Source organism: Lissotriton helveticus, chromosome 9 (genome assembly GCF_964261635.1).
Source record: "Lissotriton helveticus chromosome 9, aLisHel1.1, whole genome shotgun sequence".
NCBI lineage: Eukaryota > Metazoa > Chordata > Amphibia > Caudata > Salamandridae > Lissotriton > Lissotriton helveticus.
The window spans coordinates 1,138,000,576-1,138,025,161 of NC_136070.1; the positions used below are offsets into that span (position 1 = coordinate 1,138,000,576).

The 24,586-nt window shown below is 44.5% G+C and overlaps 1 protein-coding gene across 1 annotated transcript in view; it reads left to right on the plus strand.

The window, feature by feature from the left end:
• Positions 1-24,586, plus strand: part of DNAH12 (dynein axonemal heavy chain 12) — a 1,534,490-nt gene that overhangs the window by 189,493 nt on the left and 1,320,411 nt on the right. The window lies entirely within an intron of this gene.

Sequence of the window (24,586 nt, forward strand, 5' to 3'; positions counted from 1 at the left end):
TTACAGTCAAAATACTTTATCCTACTTGCTGAATCAGGTTCTCATTTCGGATTTTGACCTGTAAAACGCTATGGGAAATTTAAATTCAGTTATACATCAGTGTCACAAAAGGCGTTTCTCTAACTCGAGATTTTCACATTCGTTTGAGCTTTATCATTAAATGTATTTTGGTTAAGAATCATAATGCATAACTGTTTTCACAAACTTGCACAGATAGGGGCCAAATATGTTGTCGGTAAAGTTGCCTCTGACCGACATCATCGTGGAATCGGGACTGACTGATCTCCGGTCGGCTGTCCCGACTGCATAATTACGATGTGACCGCACAATATGGGAGATTCTGCTGCAGCCGTAAACCACCTGTAGCACAAGTTCCCATAGAGAAATTGGAGATTGTGTTCATCCCTGCACTGTGTGCAGGGATGAATGGGGGGAGCACCATAGTTACCCCCTTGGCCACCAACTCGAAGCTACAAGGAGAAGGGGGCCCTCTCAGGGCCCCCCAAACTCGCTTTCCGACAGGCTTTCCATGTCAGAAAGCCTGGCATGAAAAGCCTGTCGGAAACCGAGCATCGTAATGCGCACGGCGGGATCAGCATCCATTGGGATTACGGACCGGTCTCCGGTAGGTGTAAATTCTAGGTTGTAATTAGGCTGTCAGAATTTATACCGTCAATGTTGGTTGGAAAGCCTCCGACCTGAGGTCAGAGGGTTTCCGACCGACAACGAAATAGGTCCCTTAATTTAAAAATAGGGATGCAAATATATACAAAGAAAGTGCAGTCATCCACAAACACAAAAATGTAAAAAAGTGCATGCAGTCCATTCAATAACCGACTGGAGTTTAAATCACTATGGGAAATTTATGTAAACTCATACACCAATCATGATATCTAGTTCATGACACCTTAAAGGCTCCAATTTTTCTAATAATTGATCATTGCATAAAGTTAATAAACATTAACCTCACTCTTAAAGCATAATTCAAAAACTCTAATTTACACGAATCCATATGTCAGCATTAGTTGATAGGAATCGAATCACCATTGCGCATTAGTTAATATAATTTTTCTTGAGCATAAGGGTATGAAAATTCTTTTTATGTTCCTTTATCACACACAAAAGAAAAATATGTGGGCCATGTCCTCTTTCATCAGTACAGCCTAAGGCCAGATGAAAGATGTGTTTTCTTTCCGTTTCCCTTTCCCCCCTCTTTCTGCTTGCGTAATATTGGTAGTAAACCCATAAGTTTGTGATCAGCATCCTACCTTATACAAAATGAATAACAGTATAATTATTTCCCGCTGATGATAGGTAGATGAAGATATTTCTTGATAGCCATTATCGTAATAGTTTCCTAATCTTTTCTTATAGATGTAGTTTGTATGTGAGTCTCCCAACGAGATCTTTGTGTCTTTGGAATTGTACAAGTGATTAGAGAACTAAATATCCATTTTGAGTATAAACAAGGATCCTTGTACCCCAAATAAGGTTATCTTTAGTCCTCTTGATGAATTTCGTTTCTCTCTACCATGAAAATGTAATTTGTTTCTCGTCATTTTCAACCAATAAAATAGTAGTTTTAGTTTAGTTTGATGACATCACTCAGATACTCCATACCCATTTCAGGGTGGGCATTAACGTTACTAACTGTAGTACACCCAGGACTCTTTTAACAAATGTTTTCACTGTAACTAATATGTTTTTTTGATATTATATCACTAAACCCCTCCCCGTAGCGAGTTTTGGCTATGTATTTAGCTGCATATTTGTTGAGCTGCTGATAGCGATTTAATTACTGAGATCCTTTTGTGCCATTTTTTAGGTGAACATTTCCTGAGGTCTTTGAACTGAGGGTATTTTCAGATTTACAGGTGTTTCTCTTTATTAATGCCAACTTCCTTCTATTTTATAATTGATTTTATTGTATATTTATTCTTTTTGTGCTTAAGAAAAAATATGTGTAGTAGAACATTTACTATTGTATGGAAACCTGCTACACTTTTTGGTCAATATGCAATGTAGTAAATATAATAAATACAATTAAAAAAAGTAGAATAGGGGACGGGAACAAAAGCCATTTTGTTTACTCATCCCACCTGTCAGAATAGAATATGTTTCAGCCCTCCCCATTATTATGGTATTATTTCCAGTTTGATTGTCATATCCATTTCTAACCATACTTGTGCTCACCGTCAACTAGTTCTTCCAGGATATTTTTGTTTGCACCCAAGGTGCACTCTGCTTAACATGGATCTTTTTAGATCTTTGCAGTGAACACTACACTTTGTTTTGATTCCCAGCCCCTTCAGTTCAATAATTACTAGGTATATGAAGTACAGGCAATATGGTGAAGCTTAGTTCCTCAGACTCCATGGCTATCTGAATAAGTGTGGCAAGGGGCTGCTTCTTCCTGATGAAGTTGACATTTTTTTATTATGTTATTTTAAAACACAGCAACATAAAGAATTAGTCTGACCTTAACCACTACTATGGAAATCAGAAAATCCTCTCTGTGCTTCTAATAGCAGAGTGACATATCATGGTAATTGTGCTAGGAAATTCTAGCGGGAGGTCATCTGCACTGTTCAACCAACTTGGCTTCCGTTCTGAAACAGGAGAGAAGCAGAACCCTCTTGATGAACATGTGAAGATACCAGAGAGAAAAAGCGAGTATAGAAAATCATAATGCTGGATAGCCAAGTGAGCTACAGTTCTTCTTTACACCTTTGTCCTCTGATGCACACATAACCAATGCAGGGACCTAAGTGCAGATGAGATATACTCTTTCTTGACTTTCTGGGCAAGGAGACAAGCAGTGTTATTTTGAACGTATTTAGAATGAACTGCAATCTATTTATCATTGGATGGAAGGTCCAGATGAATACAATTTTTATTGACGCAACATGACAAGGGCATACAAGTCAGCATTCCTGATATTACCTTAGGTGACTTTTTTAGGCCAAACATGGTTTTACTTTAGCTTTCTTTCACTAAAACATTTCTCATATTCAATGTAAGATGAGTGAACAATTAAATTCCTCTATTTTTTTCTTTCTTTCTAATTCTCCATTTTCAAATGTTAGCATGTATGCAAGGCAAATCATTGGTTCTGTCTGGAGACCCAAAAATGTGGTTGAGAAAGAAAACCAGAATTGGACCTCTTTTTTTGAGACTGAGTTTCAAATTGTCTTTGTGGGTCCACCCGTACATGGAGGTATCAAACGTTTACAACTGGTTCACTTGTTTCAGACCGTTATCTGTGTGTTTTGAGCATAAGCACAATACTACATTTTTTTATTAAAGGCTAGAATGCTGAGTTACAGTTTGAAAGGAGAGAAAAAAGAGAAAACCTGAATGAAACACAGTAGGTGAGAGAGACGGGTTTGGAGGAATTAGGAGGAAGAATGACAGAGGGCCACTGTTAGTGTGGATAGATGGCAACTTGCATGAGGCACTCCCTCTTATGCTTTTGGTGTAGTGTGGACATACACTATCATCACTATGTTGTATGTGAAAAAGGAGGGTCCCAGCCTTTCATCCATATTCTATTTCTGCTGGCCTATAATTTCTAGTTTATGCACAATACTGTCATACGGTTTATACTTTCTCAAGTAAAACTGTGCGTTTATTGGCCAACATAAACTTTGGACTGGTGAGAGACTGATTCTAAGCACCCCTCAGGATATGTTGGCCAATAGTTCTGCTAGCTCACAGTGAACTGTTAGTACCCCTAACCATACAAGGTAACAAATGGATTGTGCAACATTACACCATGACAGCCCTGACTCTCCAAGGAAATCGTGGTAACAGATCTAGAACCCTTTCGCTCAGCCACTTATGAATATCCAAAGAGCTATACAAGAAATACACAGCAAAAATGTTCAATATTAATTTAAGCAATGTGATTTTTGAGTAAAATACTTGTGCTACAATGATTAATAGAAGGAAACAGAATATTATGATTAATCTTACAAGAATGGTGAAAAAGATGAACAATTCAACCAGTTTGCTGATTACGCAAAACGACATCCTTGCATACAAGTACTGTAATATAATGTACTCCTACCTAGCACATTCCACTCTATCATGTCTACGGCGAGTGGATCTGCCAAAATACCGATTGGGTGGTCTACCTCCCCATTACATATGGGTAAGTGTCAGAAAACTGCCTGTCTTGGTGTAGAGCTGGATAGCATCCCTCTCATGAGGTAACAGGAATCAGCCGAGATGGAATTCCGGCATGGACTGACCTCTCAGTGCCAGCGAAATGCTCCTTTAAATAAACAAAGGCTTGATGTCATAAATGTGTGAAGACCTGAGGATGCAGTTCCTTAGAGAAGATAGAAGCAGAGGCCTGGTCAGTATGTCAAGATAACCCAAGATTGGAGATGGGTGTCTCCCACTTTGGGAATTAGGGTCCTCACACACCTGGCTAAGGGCCAGATGTAGGTCACCAAATACCGGTCGGTAACGGCCGATTTCGGCCGTTACCGACCGGTATTTGGTGATTGATATATAGGGGGCCTATATTTTCCAGAATAGGTAAATTTACCGATTCTGTAAAATACCGATTCGGTAAATATACCGAATCGGTAAATCTATATGTAGGTGGCACTGGAAACAGTGCCACAGGCCCCTAAGAATTCGTTATTTATCATGTAATAATATTGCATGGTAAATAACGAATTCCTGTGTACATGCACATCTGTGCATGTACACCTGTGCCATGTGGCACACATACATGCCCTGAGGGCATGTATGTATGTCACATGGCACACAAGCCTGAATCAGGGGTGCAACAGGGTGTCAAAGTGACACCCTGTCCCCCTTGTAAATTCGGTAATTTTACTGAATCGGTATTTACCGATTCGGTAATTGCCATTGGTTGCTATGGGCCTCAAGGCACATAGGAATCAATGGCAATTACCGAATCGGTAAATACCGATTCGGTAATTACCGAATCATACAGATTCGGTAAAAATTACCGATTTTTTACCTACATCTGATTTACCGAATCTAGAATACCGAATCGGTAAAATTCGGTATTCTAGAGTCGGTAAATCAGATTTACCTACATCGGGCCCTAAGTGTCATGCTTCATCATAGGGCATGTGCCTCGTCAGGCCGGCGCTGCAATGCCTGACGGGCACCCTATGAGGGTTTTTTAGTCTGAGATATTTAATTCCCGAAGCCGTAAGGTGCAGTGTGAGTATGAGGCCTCGTGGTGTAGATGTGTGTAGAAGGTGTGAGGGAACTTTGAAGAGGATTCTAAAATGAAACGTAGTGGTACTCATTTAATTTTAATCAGTGAGTCCGCTGGTCCCAATTAAAAATGTAGGGTGGCTCACCACTGAGGTAATGTTCAGCAGTGGTTACAGCGTACAGGTCAACATGTTTCTTGCCTAGGATGTCAGAATGATCAAGTGGCAATTCTTCAGGACCAAACGTTAGAAAATGACTATCTACACAGTGGTTGGTTTCCTTATTAGTGTTCAATGTAAACCAAACACACAAGCAACCTAACATTGAGATACCTTGTAGTAAAACTGACCTAAAACAAACATGTAATGTATAACATCATTAGAAATAGGCTCTGGAGAGACAGCATGCAATAACATTCTTAGCTGTTCATAAAAAGCAAATGTGATAGGTGCAGTGTAAAGGAAGAAATATGTGGCAGGCAGGTGGCACATCTAAGGACTAAATCAGGCTGTGTGGCTCATCAACCATCATGATATGTATAGTATTTACAAATCACCCATCTTGGGTGGTTCACCAGCTTCATTGAATCACTGGTGGAGGGTATGTTAAGATTTTTAACGTCCTGATTTGACACAAAGTACAAAGTAAACATTTCAGAACGATTAAGAGCACAACCCAGGGGAGTTGCTAAGTGAAAACACGAGTGCAGGTGGCACCCGTTAAGGAGAATGAATTAGTCATTACTCATATAAAGAGAAGTGCGGATTGCCTAATGTATAGAGAGCTAAATGGCCAGTAAACATATATGGGTGCCATGGATATCTGAAACACAGGCACCATGTTGTAATAGTGCGCACTAAAGGGGGTATGAAAGCACTAGTGCTAATGGCACCCGGTTGAATGGATGAAGTTGTCGTCACAATAATAAAGCAAGTTACGGGGATGACGCGGTAAGTGATCCTATTCCTAGTAACCTTGTAAACATGTGAAAACCTTGAGTTATATGTCAAGGCCATGTACGAGGCAATAGCACGTGAATCACCCCAGCAAAACTCCAAGTGGGCTTGGCAATTGCATAGAATTACTAGCCACAGTGCCACATATGTGGCACTGTGTGGCACTTATGTGAAACAATGTACCCAAAGTAAACGAGTCGCTGTCAGGGAAGCAAAAGAGTGACAGTATGTTGTATGGTGTAGCAATGCCTCGCTCTCTAGGGAAAAATGTGGCAGAGATGGTGGTGTATGGATGTTGGGATCCAAGTGTGCAAATAAGGCAATCTCATTATGGTTGTCATCCCGAGGAGCATGGCACGCAGTATCGTAGGGGAAGATCACCTGGTATGCTGGAGTGTATCCTTCTCATGAAATCTATATAACTAGCCCTTGGTAGGTGTTGCTGTCAGAAGGTACTGAATATGCCATTCCTCAAGGGAGCATGCTATCTATTCCATTCGCTCCAGGTGATATCCTCATTCTGACCCTGTTTATGAGTGGAGTGGCGTAAAATACAATTTTGCTCTCTACTGAAGAGGACTTGTTTGCTCATCTGGGGATGTGCCCCAATTATGGTCCATCTTAGACTGTCTGGTGAAAGTGTGTACGCATCTTGGTGTTAAGTTTGTGGCAGCAGATGTTATTGCGGTGCTCCATGATGCATATTTTAACCATCCTGGTGGACATACCTATGTATTGTAGGTTGCATGGGCTTGTAAGGGTGTATATACAATTGCTTGTGTTGCAGTTGGTATGTTTTTTCTGCACCCATTTGAACAAGCTAGAAAATTCAATCTCTTTGGTAGTCTCAGTGAGAGCACATACGGTGCAGGACCCACATGCATAGTGTCTCTTCACTGAGGGAAGACCCCATAGGGATCTTTGGTCACAGTGTGTAGTAGGTGGTGGTCTGGTGTGTACAAGTATGTCCTTCAGGTTCCTAGTACATTTAAACGCAAACCGCGCTGCTTTTTGATGATCTTGCGGATACGGTTAGAGTTGGGTGTGTATGTAGCAACACATGTCAGTGTGTCAGTTATTTGTCTCTGATTCTGTTCCAACAGTGCCTCTCTATTATTATTTCTGGCCCGTTGTTTTGCCAGTTTGATGCTGTGTGGGGGTATTCCCGGAAGGCCAGGCTGTGTGCCAGTTGGTCAGTCTTAACATTGTAGTCCAGTACAGTACTGCAGTTATGGTGTAGCCGTAAAAATTGTCCAAATGAAAGGTTATCTCTTAGCACCTTAGGATGCTGGCTGCTGTATAAAAGTAGGCTATTGCAGTCCATAGTTTTTTGGTGGTCTGTAGTGCTCAATTTTCCTTCTGTCAACGTGATCATGAGGTCTATGAATGGAATACTTCGGTAGAACATGGTGTTGGTGAAGCGGATGTGGGAATTGAGAGTGTTAATCCACCTACAGAAATCCTCGCATCATGTCATGTCACCCTTCTAGAATATCAAGATATCATCCATATATCTATGCCACAGCAGTATATTGTTGGTGTGGGGGTTAGAGCCATCAACAATCATCCTTTTCTCAAAGGCAGCCATGTAGAGGCATGCCAAGCTCGGGCCAAATGTACCCCCATTGAAGTTCCCGGGGTTTGATGGTACAGCTGTTTTCTGAATTGAAAAAAAAGTTTTGAGTTAAGGCTAGTGTGTCATGCTCCATTATGAAATTTAACTGGGGTGGGGGAATCACAGTCCTCAGCCAAAAGCACACCTCTACTACCTTGAGTGTGGCTGTTTACGGGATGTTGGTGTAGAGGGCCTCCACATTTAGCGTGACAAGTAAATCGATCTCATGGGTCATGTGGATGTTTTCAATGAGGCGTAGTACATCCCCAGTGTCCTGTAAGAATTATGGTGCTTTCTACAGGTTGTAGAAAGTGGTCACAGAAGCATGACAGAGGTTCAAGGAGGGGATCAATACCTGAGACTATGGGTCGTCAGGGTGGAGGGTTCTGTCCCTTGTGGATTTTAGGGAGGACTTAAAAATAGGGCGTCCTGGGTTCCCTTTTGATGAAAAAATAACCCTCATTATGACTAATCCAACCCTGTGTTTCAGGAGTTGAGACCATGGCCGTAATTCGAGTGGTTAGACGACCAGTAGGGTCACTGGCAATCGGGGTGTAGTAGTAGCGGTTTGCCAGTTGACGATTGTATTCATTATCGTAGTCCACAGTCAACATGATCACGGTAGCCCCACCTTTGTATGCTTGCTTTATGGTGATCGTGTGATCATTAGACAAAGCGTTTACAGCTGTAAGTTCTGCGGCAGAGAGATTGTGAAAGGCAGTAGTTGTTGTACCTCTAGAAACCTCTTCTAAGACTGCTTGTTTGATCGGGACCAGACTGGCATTCAGAGTAAACTAAGATGGATTTCGTAGTCCGGTCTTGTTGTATTTGGTCGGATCTATCCTGGAAGAATGCTTTAAGGTGTATCTTACGGAAGAATTTGTGTAGTTCACAATTTTTGCAAAATATTTTTCTTCCTAGGGGTGGGAACAAATCCCAGGCCTTTCTTGAGGACATGGGTTTCAGTTTCAGTAAGGAACCTGGTCGACACATTTACAATCAATTTTTCTCACCTGTCTGGCTCCGTGTTTGCATTGATTGTTGTGGCGGTTCTTGCCACTGTTCATCGTTTGTGTCAGGCCGCCATTGTTCATTCTTTTATGATAGCTCTGTCGCTGAGTGACCAAAAACAAATAACATCTTGCGTGCTGAACTTAGCCCTTGTACAGAATGTTCAAGGTGTTCTGATAGGGTGCCTATGAAGTTGTATTGTAAGCAACCTGTGTTTGAGGAATGTTATCCTATGTGTGGTGTGCACACAAATGAATGTATGTCAAATGTCAGTTTTTAGGGAGAGAATGTAACTTAAGAACGTGAGCATATGAAGGCGGTGTTTCTTAACCGGGCCTGATACCTCCATGTGACAATACATCTTAAGGAAATTAACAATATGAGGAAGGATAAATTGTGCAAACATTCTCCACAAATAACTCATTTAGAGTCTCTTCCTCGACGGCTATTACTCCTAGATCAAGCTACCTGTGTTCTTTCAAAATGTTTGTAGGCTGGATTACTTTATGTTCAGAGGTTAAGGGCATAGGTCTCCTAGTACCACCATGGGTTTATGGCTGGTAATACCAGATCATTACAGATGTCCTGGTGACACATTATGAATTGATTAAGACTCATGAAACTGAGGAAGACAGGTATAATTCTTTATCACTGCCTGGATATTCTTATCACAATTCAAGGTCATTATTCTTGGCTGCTTTGATTCTCAGTTCTGGAAATATGGTCATGTAAATTTAACCCAAGAACATACGGGCACGTATGGAGCTGTAGCAGGAACTGAGAAGGCTTTCTGCAAAGTTTTTCTACACATTAAAATGGAAACCATTTATATTTTGTAACTTCACTCTTAGTTTTGTCAGACGGAAGAAGTTGTTGCATTTCTTTTGAGTATGGTAAATGCAGATGGTGCAGTCTACTTCTAGAAAAGACTCTTATAAACTATATATTTTTATATTTCTCTTGATCACACATTTTTTGTACCATCATCAAAGGAGCGAACTACCAAATGAACATTTTAAGGAAATGAAATACCTCCTTCCCTATGATGACTTCATATCAGCAGTCCATGGCCTAGTTATTCCTGGGTTGAACTATGGAAGTGCAAACCTTTGTGACTTTCCTAGATCCAAATTGGTGCCTCTAAGGGCCTCGCTTAATGCTGCTGCTAGGCTCATCACGGGAACAACAAGAAACAAAACTTCTATCCAAATCTAAAAACCCTAAACTGGCTCCCATATGAGGCAAGGATAGAAACTGCTTGCATGACCCATAAAGCATTAAACTACAACATCCAAAGTACTTGGCACAAAACCTAGAAATGTCTTGTGAATATATATCCTTTAGAAGCACCAGCACCCTGATTCTGAAACGACAAAAATTCCATAAAAAGAAAACTTGCAATAGAGCTTTCTCGGGTATTGCCCAGAGAATTTGGAGCTCCCTACCACATGACATCAGACTGATCAACTCAACTGCATCTTTCAAAAAGAAGTTAAAATACTACTTATGAACTGCTCTAGGTCACACAATTTGACTCTTGATCTACACCCATGGTTATTACTCAATTGTTGGACCATGTCTATTGTCTCGCGGCTTGTCCTATAAAGGTAACTTTCCTCAATTTGTGAACTTACACAGTTTGTACTTCTCTTGATTATGTTTCTGTTTGCTCTCTTGTTTCTTATTTCCAATCATCTGTAAAGTGCTCTGATACCCTCACGCACGGGTTGTGCTGCATAAAAACTTTATAAATAAAATATAAATTTGTCGTTTTATATCAAACTGTTTTTAAAACTGTAACCGGTGAAATATACCCAATCTAAAATAAGTCAATGAACGTCAATAATGATTGCACAATTCTAGAAGGCGATGTGGTTTAATTTAGTTGACTGACTTTACCACAATATGTTGAAATAAGGGTGACACTACCAACCAGAATATAAGATCCTTAAGTATTGCCTGGCGGTGTCGCCTCTTGAACCCATAAAGAAGTTAAACTATTGAAGAGGCAGGCGCTGGAGACTGGAAGGCAGGAAACAAGGTTTTTATTCTCTCCGGAGGAGAACACAACGAAACAGACAGAAGGTATCGTTCTGAGGTGCTCTAACTGCATCCCTGAGGCCTGGCCTCTTATACACAAGTTTATCTCTTTATTGCATGTAACACATTCTCGTCGATACTTTGATGTACGGAAAGACATCCTCAGAATCCCCCCTTCCCAGCCCGTTCCCACGCAAGGTTACAGTGGAAGTCCCCGCCCCGTTCACAACAGGTGATGATCATCGCGCAGCTGGATATTCCGCCGATTCACGGAGTGTTTGGGGTTCGATCGGATCTCGTAGGGCGGGGGGCTTTGATCAACCCGGGGATCCCTTGCTGGGGGGAAACTTTCTATTGTACGGGGAGGGGCAAGGAGCAGTATCGGCAGGGCTGGGTGTCGGCCTGGGAACGAGGAAGACGAACGGGCACACGGGGAAAAGGGGTTTGCATCAAAGGGCCGGGGATCATGAATGGGAAGAAGGGAGGTGTTGCGCTGGGAACAGGACGAGGGCCTGGGGCAGAGCAGCGACGAAGAGGGGTTTTATGATTCGCGGCAGGTGCAGGCAGGGGGAGGTTGTCAGCGAGGCTAGGAGGGGGAGAGAGGCGCGCTGGCTCTCGGCGAGAGCAGGGAAGCCATGGTGCTCAAAATGGCGGCTGTTTTACGCGCACAAAAGGTTTAAGGAGAGCAAGAGGGCGCCGATAATGTTGACGGTTTCAGCCCAACTTTCAACAGTCCCCCCTTTTCAACATATCTAGCCCCCTTGCTTTACTCAATGTCAATTTTCATCAAATTCCTAACTTCGGTATCATACAATGCTCTCATATGTTCGCTTCCGATGTCCACAGTTTTGGGAAAAATACAACTCGCACATAAAGAACACATAGGTGGCAGACATTGAATTCCTAAGCATAGGCCACATATCACAACTACGGGAATCAGGATAATGGTGAGCAGTCTCCAGCCCCAGCTTTTGACGGTGTCCCAGAACCAACCACCAAGCGACCATTCTTCTTGCTCTTGGTGAACTTCCGAAGAGAGTCTGTGAAGATGTTCGATGGCTTTGTACACTGAGGGTGAGTTGTCCGGTATGTATGTACAACAGCTGGACCCAATAATGCGGCATGCTCCTCCACGGTCCGCTAGAACCACATCTAGAACGAGGCGGTTCTGAAGAGCCACCAAACGGACCGCTTGGAGCTCGGCAGTGTTGTTGGCAAAGATGCCCGCTGTGATGTTCATGGTTGTCTCGACTGCCTGAGTCAAATGTCGGATGGCACGGCTGTTTGCCATCGGGCCCCAGAGGGGGACGAGTCCTTTCATAGCATCGAGGAACTGCGCCCCTGTTGAGTCGGCTTGCTCAACGTCTTTGGCTCGTTTTTGCCTGTGGTGATTCGCTGGGGCCACATAAGTTGGAGGAAGGACGAAGGAGATGTAGCAAGTGCCCCCCCAGCCTTTGGGGAGCCAGGTGTAGGCCTTTGTGCCGCAGATGAAGTACATGTTTGGGGATGACACAAAGGAAGGTGGATCCGTGGAATCCAGAGTGCTGGTAAAGCGGCAAGCGCTGCGACCCACCAGCTGTGTCCCAAGTCCTTCTACACACATGTGGCCTGTGACGTTGATGACCGACAGGGCCACAGTCAGAGTGGCAGCCGTTCGTTTCCGCAGATAGGAGAAGGTGGGTCTGGTTGGATTGTTGAACACCTGCATTTCGATTCGTTCTTTAGCTGGGATGTCCATTTGGATCGAGTCGCTGGGGGTCAGCGGGCAGAAGTGTGTCTTTGTCTTGTTTCGCCCGGCCCCGTGAGAAGAATGTGCTGCAGTTCTGCTGGAGGTGGCATTGCCCGTATAGCTCTCTCTGTTTCTACTACAGTTCGAGCCGTGGTGACTGCATAGGCAGCGGAAGTGGTACCATCGGAGAGTTTGATGCAAGAACCGTCCACCCACAGCTCCCCGTCGGGGTCAGGGAAAGCCGTGTCTCTGAGATCGACCCTACTCCTGGTCTGTTCGTCCGTAAGAGTCACGCAGTCATGTACGGGGTGCACATTGGGATCGTTCTCTGGCAAGGGTAACAGAGTTGCTGGGTTCAGTGTGGTGCATCTTTTCAGGGTGATATGGGGGGCAAGCAAGGTCAGTTCGTATCCAGTCAGTCGTGCACTCGTCAGATGTTGCGTCTTGGTTTGGTTCAGGAGGGTGTCGACTGCATGGGGTACCAGTACCGTGAGGGAATTCGAGAGTACAATCCCCTCACTCTGTCGGATAGAGATTGCAGCAGCAGCTACAGCTCGAAGGCAGGCAGGCAAGGCTCTGGCGACAGGGTCAAGAGTGGCAGAGAAGTAGGCGCACGGTCGTTGCTTAGGGCCGATGGCCTGGGTCAGGACAGATAAAGCGCACCCCTCCCTTTCGTGAGTGTAAAGGGAGAAGGGCTTTTTGTAATCAGGGGTACCTAGGACAGGGGCTGAGCAAAGGGCATCTCGCAGTTCTGTGAAGGAAGTTTGACACTCAGGGGTCCAAGGGAGTGGGAAAGGGACGTCTTTGTTTAGCAGAGAAAGCAGTGGTTTTACAACGAGGCTGAAGTTTGGTAACCATTGTCGGCAGAAGGAGGTGAGGCCTAATAGGGAGCGAACCTGCTTCTGGGTCTTGGGGACAGGGGTATCTAGAATGGTTTGGATTCGATCTGGGGTGAGTTTTCTTCCATCTTTGGACAAGAGGTGGCCTAGGTAAGTGACCTGGGGTAGGCAGAATTGCAACTTCTTCTTGGAGACCTTGTGGCCATTTTCCGCAAGGAAGTGCAAGAGTTGAATGGTGGTGGTAACCGCTAGAGGGGTGGTGTCGGCTGCCAAAAGGATGTCATCGACATATTGTACCAACACCACTCCGTCGGGTAACTGGACTTGGTCTAGTTGTCTTTTGAGGGCCTGGCTGTAAATGCTAGGGCTTTCCGTGTAGCCTTGAGGCGCTCGGCAGAACCTATATGAGCGGGCTTTTAGGGTAAAGCCGAAGAGATATCGGCTGTCTGGGTGGATGGGGATGGAGAAGAATGCGTTCTTGAGGTCGATGACGGAAAAGGTGGTGGCAGTGGATGGAATCAAGGTCAGGATGGTGGTGATGTCTGAGACCACAGGGTACTGGGGTACCACCACTTTGTTGATCTCTCGGAGGTCGATGATGAAACGGTATGCTTTCTCATCTCCCTCTCCCTGCTTCTTGATAATGGGCAAGATAGGGCTGTTGCAAACGTTGCTAACCACTTCCTCTACCACTCCTGCGTCTATCAGTGACTGGATAATCATTACCAATGCCTTCTCGCCCTCTGGCGATATCCGATATTGTGGGAGTTTTGGGAGTGTTGCGTCTGGTCGGACAGTAATGTGCACTGGGTCAATTAACATACGCCCTACGTCCGAATCCGCTTTGGCCCACAGATACGGAGGTAGAGTGTCAAGCAGGGACGCGTCAACGTCGGTGATGGAAAACATGTGTCGGGGGGAGCAATGTCTAAGCAGAACGGGGTTGTCGTAAAGAAACACTCGAACTCCATCTTGGGAACACCTGATCGTCGCTCGGAAGTGTTTCAGTAAGTCAAGTCCCATAATGGCGTCAGGGCTATTGGAGGAAAGCAAGAACGTGGTGTCGGTGGTGTTGTTTTCTACGTCAAAGAGGATCGGGGCAGACAAAGGGTTGGTGGAGGGCGTACCATCGAAACCTGTCGATGTTATGAGTGAGCCAGACAAGGGTGCCCTTGGAATCAGTCGTTTAGATAACGCACTACGTGTTGCGCCAGTGTCTACCAGAAATGGAGACTTGGTGCCCAGGACCTTAGCAGTGACATAAGGGCCCTGCTGGTCAACATAGAGCTCGACTGGATCCCTCCCTCGCCCTTGGCTGTCCTATGCGAAGGTGTGAGTATCGTCATAGTCAGATTGTTGATATTGGTTCTGCCTGGGTCGGTCGAACGTATTTGGTCTGCTTGATCTGTCGTTAGTCGCGTCATTTGGGGGCCCTCGTTGTTGTCCCTTAGGTCTCGGTCCGTTTGCTACGTCCCTGGGGTCTTTGTTTCTGATCATTTCCAGAAGAACTGGGCACTGGGATTTCCAATGGCCAGTCCCTTTGCAGAAAGCGCACTGATTTTCTCTAAGGTCTGTGCGTCCACTGTAGGAAGTCAGAGTGCGGTCCTGGGGAAATGTAGTCTTAGGGACGTTTGTCTGGTAGTTTCCCCGGTATTGGTCTCGTCCTATAGTCACCCCTTGCAGTTTGGCAATCATCACCCTCTCTTTTAAGTCCTTCTTCTTTTTCTCTGTCGCCCTATCGTTTTCATTTTTCTGATGCTCATAATATTAGGCCATTTGGAGAATCGCTGTAGGTTTGGAGGCTGCCCAACTACTCTCGCTGGCCTGTAGTTTCTGGGAGATTTCCGATGATAGGCCCTTAACATAATTCTGGACAAACAGATGGTGTCCGGTTGCAGTGGTCATGTCCTGGCCGCTGTAATCGGAGAACACCGTTTCAAACCGGGAGAAGTATTCCGATACATCCTCCTGGGGTTTTTGGCGACAGGCTGTTACTATCGACCAGTCCACTTTCTTTTCTGGGATTAGGGTTTTTAATTTCTCTACGATTTTATCTGGGAGGTCTAGAATGGATTTCAAAGGCTTTTGTCCTGGTCCCCGTTGTTTATCCAGATCATCGAGTTGTGACCAGGTATGTCCAAACAGCTCAAGGTGGTCGACTTTCCGGATTTGCTTCCACACATCAGCTGGTAGACATAACCCGAAGAACAAGTCGATGTCAGCCAGGGTCATAATCGTTGAGCCCAGGGCTGTACCCAATTCAGTATAGAAGGCAGTGGGGTTTTTTCGTAGGTCGGGTAGAGATTTCCGGAATGTCAGTATCTCTTGCCGGTCCCACGGCTGGTAGACCCAGTTGTACACTACCCTTCCCTTCGCATCTTGGTTGTTTGCATCATCGTGAGTCCCTGTACCCCGAGGAGGAACCCAGTAAGGGGCAGCCTCTCGTATCGGCATCATGGTGTTAGATTGCTTGGTTGGTGGTTCGGTCACTACGGAGGCTGCGGATTTAGCTCCCGGCTTTCGTTCAGTGAGGTGGCGGAAAACCTCAAGCGTACGCGTAAGGAGGTCCGACACATCACACTCGCCCTCATCCCCGATATCGACCTTCCGGTACAGAGTCCTTAGGCTCTCGGGACCTTTGTCTCGATATCGGTCCTCGTATGCATTCAAGACATGATAACACAGTCGTACAGTAAAATGTCGTCTGTGACTCCCTGTATACGAGCTGAACACATCCGTGATGTACTCTTCATCCTCCTTTCTTTCTACCAGTGTCCTTGCTATTTTGTCGATCCCCGCTCGCTCATCTTTGTCTAGTCTGTTTGTTCTTGCAGGGCCAGCCCCTCGAGTCTCATGGTCGTCTAACGTTGTTGTTGATGCGGGTTTTAATACAAGGGGTTCGGCTGGCACAGAGGCCATTGGGGCCGACGCTGTGGCGGTACCTTCGTTTGTACCTGGGGGTGGCGCGTGCTGCGCCAAGGGTTGAGAAGGGGCATATGGAGGGGGCATGTAGATGATAGGAGGACCTAACAGCAGGTCCTCATTGGCTCGTTGTTTCGAGGGTAAATCAGGGTAGAGCATGGAGGGAGTTCTAACCGGACACTGGCTTGGCGTTTCCATTTCTAGTTTCTGTTTAGCTTTCTCTCTTTCCTTTATCTCTTTTTCTAAGTTCTGGGCAGCTAGGTGGGCTGCTTTTCGCAGCTCTTTTTCCAGCCTACTCTCAGTTTTCTTTTTACGTTGTTCAGTTTCTTTTCGCCACATGCCGAAACTGTCAAGCATAGTGGGTGTTGTCTTGTTTTTACCCAGGGCAGTTTCTAGCGTTTTTATTTTATCATCATCGAAGGATCCTATCAGGGGCCACTGACTTTCTTGACCCTTTTTCGTATATTTATGCCATAGTTTACTATAGGCTATAGCGGTCAATCCATGCTTCATGAACATGTCCTTATTAGGGGTGCCTTCCAGTGGGGCTGGATGGTCCATCTCTAATAGGCGGTCCGGGCTAAACAGGCTACTAATCAGTGGGGAGAAGACAGACATGACGGCTCGTAACGAGGGACTAAAAAGTCAGCACTGCCTATCTTATCACTAGGTGCAAAGACTGGACAGAATATTTCTATTCTACGTTGTTTGCAGGCAGTGAATACCTCATGGATCAAAATAACAAAAGACCAATAAATAACAATGGGGAGAATGAGTAGGTCCGCAAAGATCTGCGTTACCTACCCTTTTCACTATCTGCAAAAAGGGTGGTCTCTTCCCTGTTTGCAGACAGGGAATCTCCAGGAAACAATAGTTTTGCGAACAACAGTTCAGTTTCAAGTGATTATTGAGTGGGGGAGAAAAAATAAGCACGGCTGCTGCCCTACCTATCCTCCACTGCTTGCAAAGAGAGAGCCCGTTGTTTCTCCGTTTGCAGACAGTGAATCTCCAAATAAATAAAAAGAGCAATACTAGTATTTTTAAACAAACAAGCAATCAAGCAATCATTTCGCAACTTGTCGTGGTTACACGACCTTACCCGGACCGCATGGACAGTTTCCTGTCTTCCGAATCCAGCGCCCGATCGTCCTCTCTTCTCCGTTATCCTCGCGGCACTCCTGATGGTTCCCAGTCAGGACCGTAGATCACTCGAGAGAGGTCTGTTCGGAACCAGTGAAGTTCGGATGATCGGCTGTCAGACGAGGGTCTATCGGACAGACGCGTTCCCGATCGTTGCAGTCGTTCACTTTGTCGTCAGGACCTCTCCCACTGGATCCATGGGTCGCTGATGGGCCCCACGCTTGGGACGCCAATTGTTGAAATAAGGGTGACACTACCAACCAGAATATAAGATCCTTAAGTATTGCCCGGCGGTGTCGCCTCTTGAACCCATAAAGAAGTTAAACTATTGAAGAGGCAGGCGCTGGAGACTGGAAGGCAGGAAACAAGGTTTTTATTCTCTCCGGAGGAGAACACAACGAAACAGACAGAAGGTATCGTTCTGAGGTGCTCTAACTGCATCCCTGAGGCCTGGCCTCTTATACACAAGTTTATCTCTTTATTGCATGTAACACATTCTCGTCGATACTTTGATGTACGGAAAGACATCCTCAGAATCCCCCCTTCCCAGCCCGTTCCCACGCAAGGTTACAGTGGAAGTCCCCGCCCCGTTCACAACAGGTGATGATCATCGCGCAGCTGGATATTCCGCCGATTCACGGAGTGTGTGGGGTTCGATCGGATCTCGTAGGGCGGGGGGCTTTGATCAACCCGGGGATCCCTTGCTGGGGGGAAACTTTCTATTGTACGGGGAGGGGCAAGGAGCAGTATCGGCAGGGCTGGGTGTCGGCCTGGGAACGAGGAAGACGAACGGGCACACGGGGAAAAGGGGTTTGCATCAAAGGGCCGGGGATCATGAATGGGAAGAAGGGAGGTGTTGCGCTGGGAACAGGACGAGGGCCTGGGGCAGAGCAGCGACGAAGAGGGGTTTTATGATTCGCGGCAGGTGCAGGCAGGGGGAGGTTGTCAGCGAGGCTAGGAGGGGGAGAGAGGCGCGCTGGCTCTCGGCGAGAGCAGGGAAGCCATGGTGCTCAAAATGGCGGCTGTTTTACGCGCACAAAAGGTTTAAGGAGAGCAAGAGGGCGCCGATAATGTTGACGGTTTCAGCCCAACTTTCAACAAATATATGGCCGCATTAACAGCTTGGTTAAAGCAGAAGCCTCCCGCTCTGCTGTCATCCTGAGAGAGAAGGCCTGTTTCACTGAAGCAAGATATTTTTTAACATTGCCGTTAGGATCAGAAAATAACCCTAGTCTCCCTAAAGCTTTAAAGTTAGTGTTTATAAAGTGGAGCCAAGGTATGTGAAGCATGTTATCCAAGGACAGGCAATTGCGAAAAATTAACTTGTTTAGTTTTAACTCCTCCTTAAGCCAAACTTAACACCAGATTAAAAGGGGACGGAGACAAATAAAATCTGTAATATAACTCATACCTAGTTCTTCTTGTATGATCTCCGTGAAGGTACCCTGTCCCACACCCAAAAGACCCCTCATAAACTTATTTTCAGCCACCTGTATTGATGCAATGGAGTCAAAACCCCGAATCTCACTTCCAAGGGTGGCCATGAAGATACACTTTGCTTTGTATATATCTATCAATATTTAAATTGGCTTATGACCTAGGAGGCTAGCAAAATCATTTAAACTGGAGATAGCCCTCTTTAGACACTCTGCATTTTTCGTGCTCAGCGGTTACCAACTAAGACCAGAGTTCAGTAGGATCCCTAGATATGGGAAAGTTGTCCCGCCTACTTATATTCTGTCCCTGGGCACAAAAAAAACTGGATTTTTTTGTAGTCTTGGGGCCGACAACCATAAAATAAGATTGTCAAAGATTTGTGGACAAGTCCTTACTGTCTATCAAAATGATAAAGAGGTATAAAAGGCGCTGGAGTATGAGTGACCAAACCAGCGGCATCATCGTATAAAAGGGAGGTGATCCCTCTTGCACCCACTCCTGGATCATCAATACCATTTTCAGATAGCACCTCTTCCAGCCTGTCAATGCACAGGATAAAAAAAAGTCTCAAGGATACAACCCTTGTTGCAGGGTTTCTGTACTCACACAGAACTGTGCACAGAGGAGTGGAACCTCGGCAAATTAGGATGTTCCAAAACTTACCTTAGCAACCAACTCACCCCTTACCGAGCTAGCTACAGTGTCTCATTGGACATATCAAACTCCCAATGTTTAGACAAACCAGAACATGAACTTACAGTACCTCAGGGTACGTGGGACTCATGAACACTCTTTCGTTATATTATCATTACAAACCAGAACATGGAGTAAAGAAGACACATGTGCATTTGAAATGTTTATTTACTAATGCCGTCTTCTCAGGCGCAGTATCTTAGATAATACAAGTATACTTATTATCAGTAGCAAAATTATCAGCATAGTTACTAAGACATAAAAAGCGAATGGTGACAGCATGTTAACATGCTGTAATGAATAAGAGTTAACAACACTTATATCTCACCCTCCCTAACACATATATTATATTATTAGCTAAGAAGGTCTCTTTGGGTTGTTTTAGGGCGGGCCCATACCTTAGTGTCCTAGCATGAAGGAATCACATCAGCATACACCAGCTCTCTCTGCATGTGCACCGCATCAAGTGTGTTAACAATTCTCGTGCAAAGCAATATCAATCCCGCCTCAAGCCCAAGTTGGCAAAGGCTGCACTTGTGTTATGACTATGAAGGCGTGGAGATCAGACCTCATAACAATTCCATATCGTGTTGCTCCTGAAACTTCAGCACTCTCCGTGCAGACATGGTTTATTAAACAAAACTGATATCAGAGCAATAACATATTATTCTCACATACACCACGGCAAACCACTAGGTTGAAAGCTAAGTCAACAATAAGGGTCGTGTGCAGAAGTTGCAAGAAAGGAAAAATGGCGTTTAAATCTCAAATGTACCTATGCTAACTTAACACGATATAAGGATATATAGGAGCTATACAACACCCCCCCATGATCCGAGAACGGACTAAATAAGATAACAGAAGTGCCATCACATGAGAGCAGAATCCAATTATAAACGAGCATGAATAAAAATTCAATTATAAAAACTAATGCTAAAAAATAGCCCACAAATATAATGTGGCTCAAGCCAATAGGCAAGCAAAAAATAAAATGTCTTGACCAAAAGTCAATAAAATCAAAGAAATGCTATCAATCAGCATGTCAATCTGAGGCAGTGTCTATGATAAGACTGTATATGAAAAGTAAGCTGCAACAGCCTCCAGGAGGAAGTCACTGTCCTCATCCGAAAACAGTTCAGCCATCCAATTTAAAAGATGAAAGGAACATACGTGATCTTCCAGCACCGGATCCTCTATAACCATCAGAGGACAGCTCGGTGGGTTTTCAAGAAAACTTAGTTCCAAGAAATTTTGCGCTGCCGACAACACATCCCAGGGACCCATTAGTCCATGTGCCACCGCCAAGGCCATAATCCTTTCGTCAGAACAAACCAACTCGTGAGCAATGATAGGACTCATCAGTTGATCAAAATCGACGTCAGAAGATACTGGTCCGCAGAGACACAAATCAATGGCCCAAAGGAAATCACAGGTCAGGCAGCGAAATACAGGCTGGACACAGGTGAAATAGGAGAACCGAAAAGATAATCCAAACGCCGTGCTTAGAGTCGCTAACGGCAGTGTGCCATAATAATCAAGCATGCGGTTGCGAAACTGTGTCAGTAGCAGCTGTGCGTGGTCTTGCACAGGAAGGGCATCCATATTTAAAAAGGCAGAAAACCACCAATGCGCCAGCCGCTAATGCAAGTAAAAACGGGAACCCTCCAAACAAGGATGAAAAAATAGAATGGAAGAAGGCAGGGATGACTCCAAAAATCTTCTCAAAGGAAGTCACGAGACCACCGCTAACAACTTTAAAAAAATGTGCTAGGCCCGTTGTGGAGGATGCGTTAAAGATAGAACGGACCATGGCTCCGAAATGCAAAGGCAAATCAGTGTTTAAAAGAGCCTGAACCTCCGTACGGGTGTTAGCAATGTGAAGCACGAAAGTTTCACGGGCCGAGCTCAAGGCCACCTCTTTCTGGGACAATAGAGCTCTTATTCTAGCCATGCCGCTGAATTCTGCTCCCAAGGTCGGCATCTGTGGCCAAATGGAAGACTCCCTATGTTCACGTGTGGGAGGATAAAGAACATTTCTGCAGCAAATAACTCGCTCACTAACCGTTACTATGAAAGCTATACCTTTAATTAAACCACAGCAGTTTTCATTATTGAGCATTAAATAACTACCATTCTCTAACAATTTAAACGTGGGGATGATAGCAGGAACTGGCGTGCCCTGTAAAACGCAAGCCATATTCGGTCTGTCCTTGTTACATGAACCGTGTAACTGTATGTGTCTACACATTAAAGAATGATCTGGCGTCTCAGTACACTCATCCCCTGTTAGATAAACTTCTTGTTCATCCTTGAAACATCTGTATGTGTATGGGAGTGACCAGACCTCATGAAGAAAACCGCTACCTAAGGGTTCAAAACGACCTATTGGCACATATTTCATACAATTTGAAAACTTATATAAAGCAAAAGGCAGCGTTATTAAACCGTGGATAAGCCACGTAGCAGCAGTGGCTTCTGCCACAGAAAAAGGTAAAGATTCCAACCTTTCAATATGAAGCATAGAAAAGGAAGCATCACGCATTGAAAGCAAGCGTTGTTTGTCTGTCAAATTAAACGGTGCAAATAAAGAAGAAACGTTCATGTATCCCCAGGGAACTTTACCCATTTTCAGAGTCTGAAGTGTCCATGCAAACTGCATGATCGAACGTAATTGATTTTGACCATGGTATAATACAGATACTTCATCATGCACAATATCAACAACAGACGACACAATATTATCTAATGTGTAAATTCTAGAGGAAAGCACGTTAATGCTATTGTCAACAACTGCAAGCACTTTTTCAAGATTCGCTTGATCAATAGCCCTAAGGCGTGAAGCAGCCTCAATCTGTGAGAGTTTCCAAATTTCATTGTAAACCCCATATAACCACCGTTTCGACCTGCCACTAGCTGGGCCCTTAATGAAATCATTCAAATCCACGTCTGCATTCAGTTTGGAAAGGTGATACTTAACCGCAGGTAAAGTTGAATGTTTCAGCCACGCTTGACACAACTTGCCCACAGAGTAAGAGGTGACAGTATGACTCAAATCAAAACGGGGATCAGATCTAACAGTCTTAAAACCGTCAGTTATATTTAAAAATCTTTTTTGGCAAGAATCAGCACTACGGTGCCAAAGCAGCCAACCCTTGGGATTCATACTGGAAATGTTAAAGGAGGAATTCAGAAGCAGAGCCTGTATATCTCTAATGGACAATTTAGTAAAATTACCCCAATTCTCATATTCCTCCAACTCCGGGAAAGACGGGGTGTTTAACCTTTTAGATGTAGCCAATCCAAAGCATGTGGTCTGGGAAATGGTTTCATTTAAAAACAACATATGATTTGGGATGAGACATGCACGGTGCAAAGCCTCAGTGCCTCGTACCTGCCAGGCCCTTGAGCCCCAAACTGATTTAAGGTCTATTGTTTCCTTCCATAACTCATAGCCCCCAGTAACTAATTGATCTAGGAAGGCCCTCGAATACAACAATTTTGTATCGGTAAGTCTAACCTTGGACAGTTGCTGTTTGTGAAATTTAAAATAAAAGGACTCTGGATTGGACTGGTTAAAGTCAGTGAAATAAGTATACTTTTTAAGAAACGTTTCAGAACTCCCTTGTGTAGGAGCTGGGCAATGTTCCCACTGAGTAAAATTAACAGCCACCCTTCGGGAAGATGTTTTGTGTAAGAAGTGATTGCCATAATGTTGGTAACAGAACAATTCACCATAATTAGCAGATTCTAAATATAAATCCTCAGCATCAAAAGCAGCATAGTATTTCAAATCAGAAAACAAACTTTCCACAGCATTAACATCCCAATCATCAGAACGAATGTTTTGTTTCACCACATCCCCCATATTAACTCTCAGTACATTAGGAACATTAACGACTTCCGTTGGACCATGAATCTGAAAACGAACTGCATCCCACGCGATTCCATCCAGAACAGGCCATGCTGTGATGTTAACCAAAGTCAAGTCTCTTTTTAATCTGTGTGTAGAATGTGAAGAGGAAAGTGGGGCCAATGTTCCGTTTAAATGAGTAATGCAAGTTCTCTCCTCGACATAATGTCCATTCATAATCCGAAAAAAATAAAACACAAAACCAATTGACATAAAAAGGTAAACCGAAAAAAGGACCAGCCAAATGTATATCCAAGGAGGTATCAAAAAATGTTTTTTAAACAGGCTAGCATATACTGCAATTTTAGAGGGTTTTTTCGAGGCAAGGGAAGCAGAGTCAAATGAAAATCTGGATTCCGTGGCTAAACGAGTTTGCAGGTCAGGCATGGACAAATCAGTGGGGTATGTATAGTCTGTCTCATCAAGGTTAGTTCCTGGTAAATTATTCAATAATGGACTGGAAACAGCAGGTAATTCGATGGCCACCTCAGGTTCATTATTAGAAGCAGTGGGCATAATTGAATTTCTCACAATGGAAGGACAGGAAACAGCCGGTGTCATGCTAAGAAGAATCGGCCACTCTGTGTATCTTGACATTGTCAATAGAAATAAACCTGTTTTCCTTACGACCTGGAAGTGATGGTAAAATGACTGTTCTTGTGCCCTTCACTCCAAGCACTGGGACTGGAGCTCGATAGGAGGGACCAAACTCTTTCTTGTTGTCGATCTTCTCCCGAACCAGCTCTCCAACTTGGGGTAGCCAGCCAACTACCGGGATCTGCAACGCATCATCCGATGTGGAGGGCAAATGTTCCTTTGCAAGAGTGTCTCTGGTCTTTTGTAGATTCTGTAAAACATTGCAATGTTCATCTGCGTCAAAGGAAGTGGCGCGAACCACTGAGTCTAGACCGTCAAGGTCAGGGACGTACATCTTGATGCCAAAGAGCATTTCGTATGGGGTCCGCCCACCCAGAGACCTTCTAGGGAGATTATTAAGAGCACGCTGCACGCCATAGAGGTGAGCCAGCCAGTTTCTGCCAGTGCCTATAACTCGGGCTGTCAAAGATTGCTTTAAATCACGGTTCATTC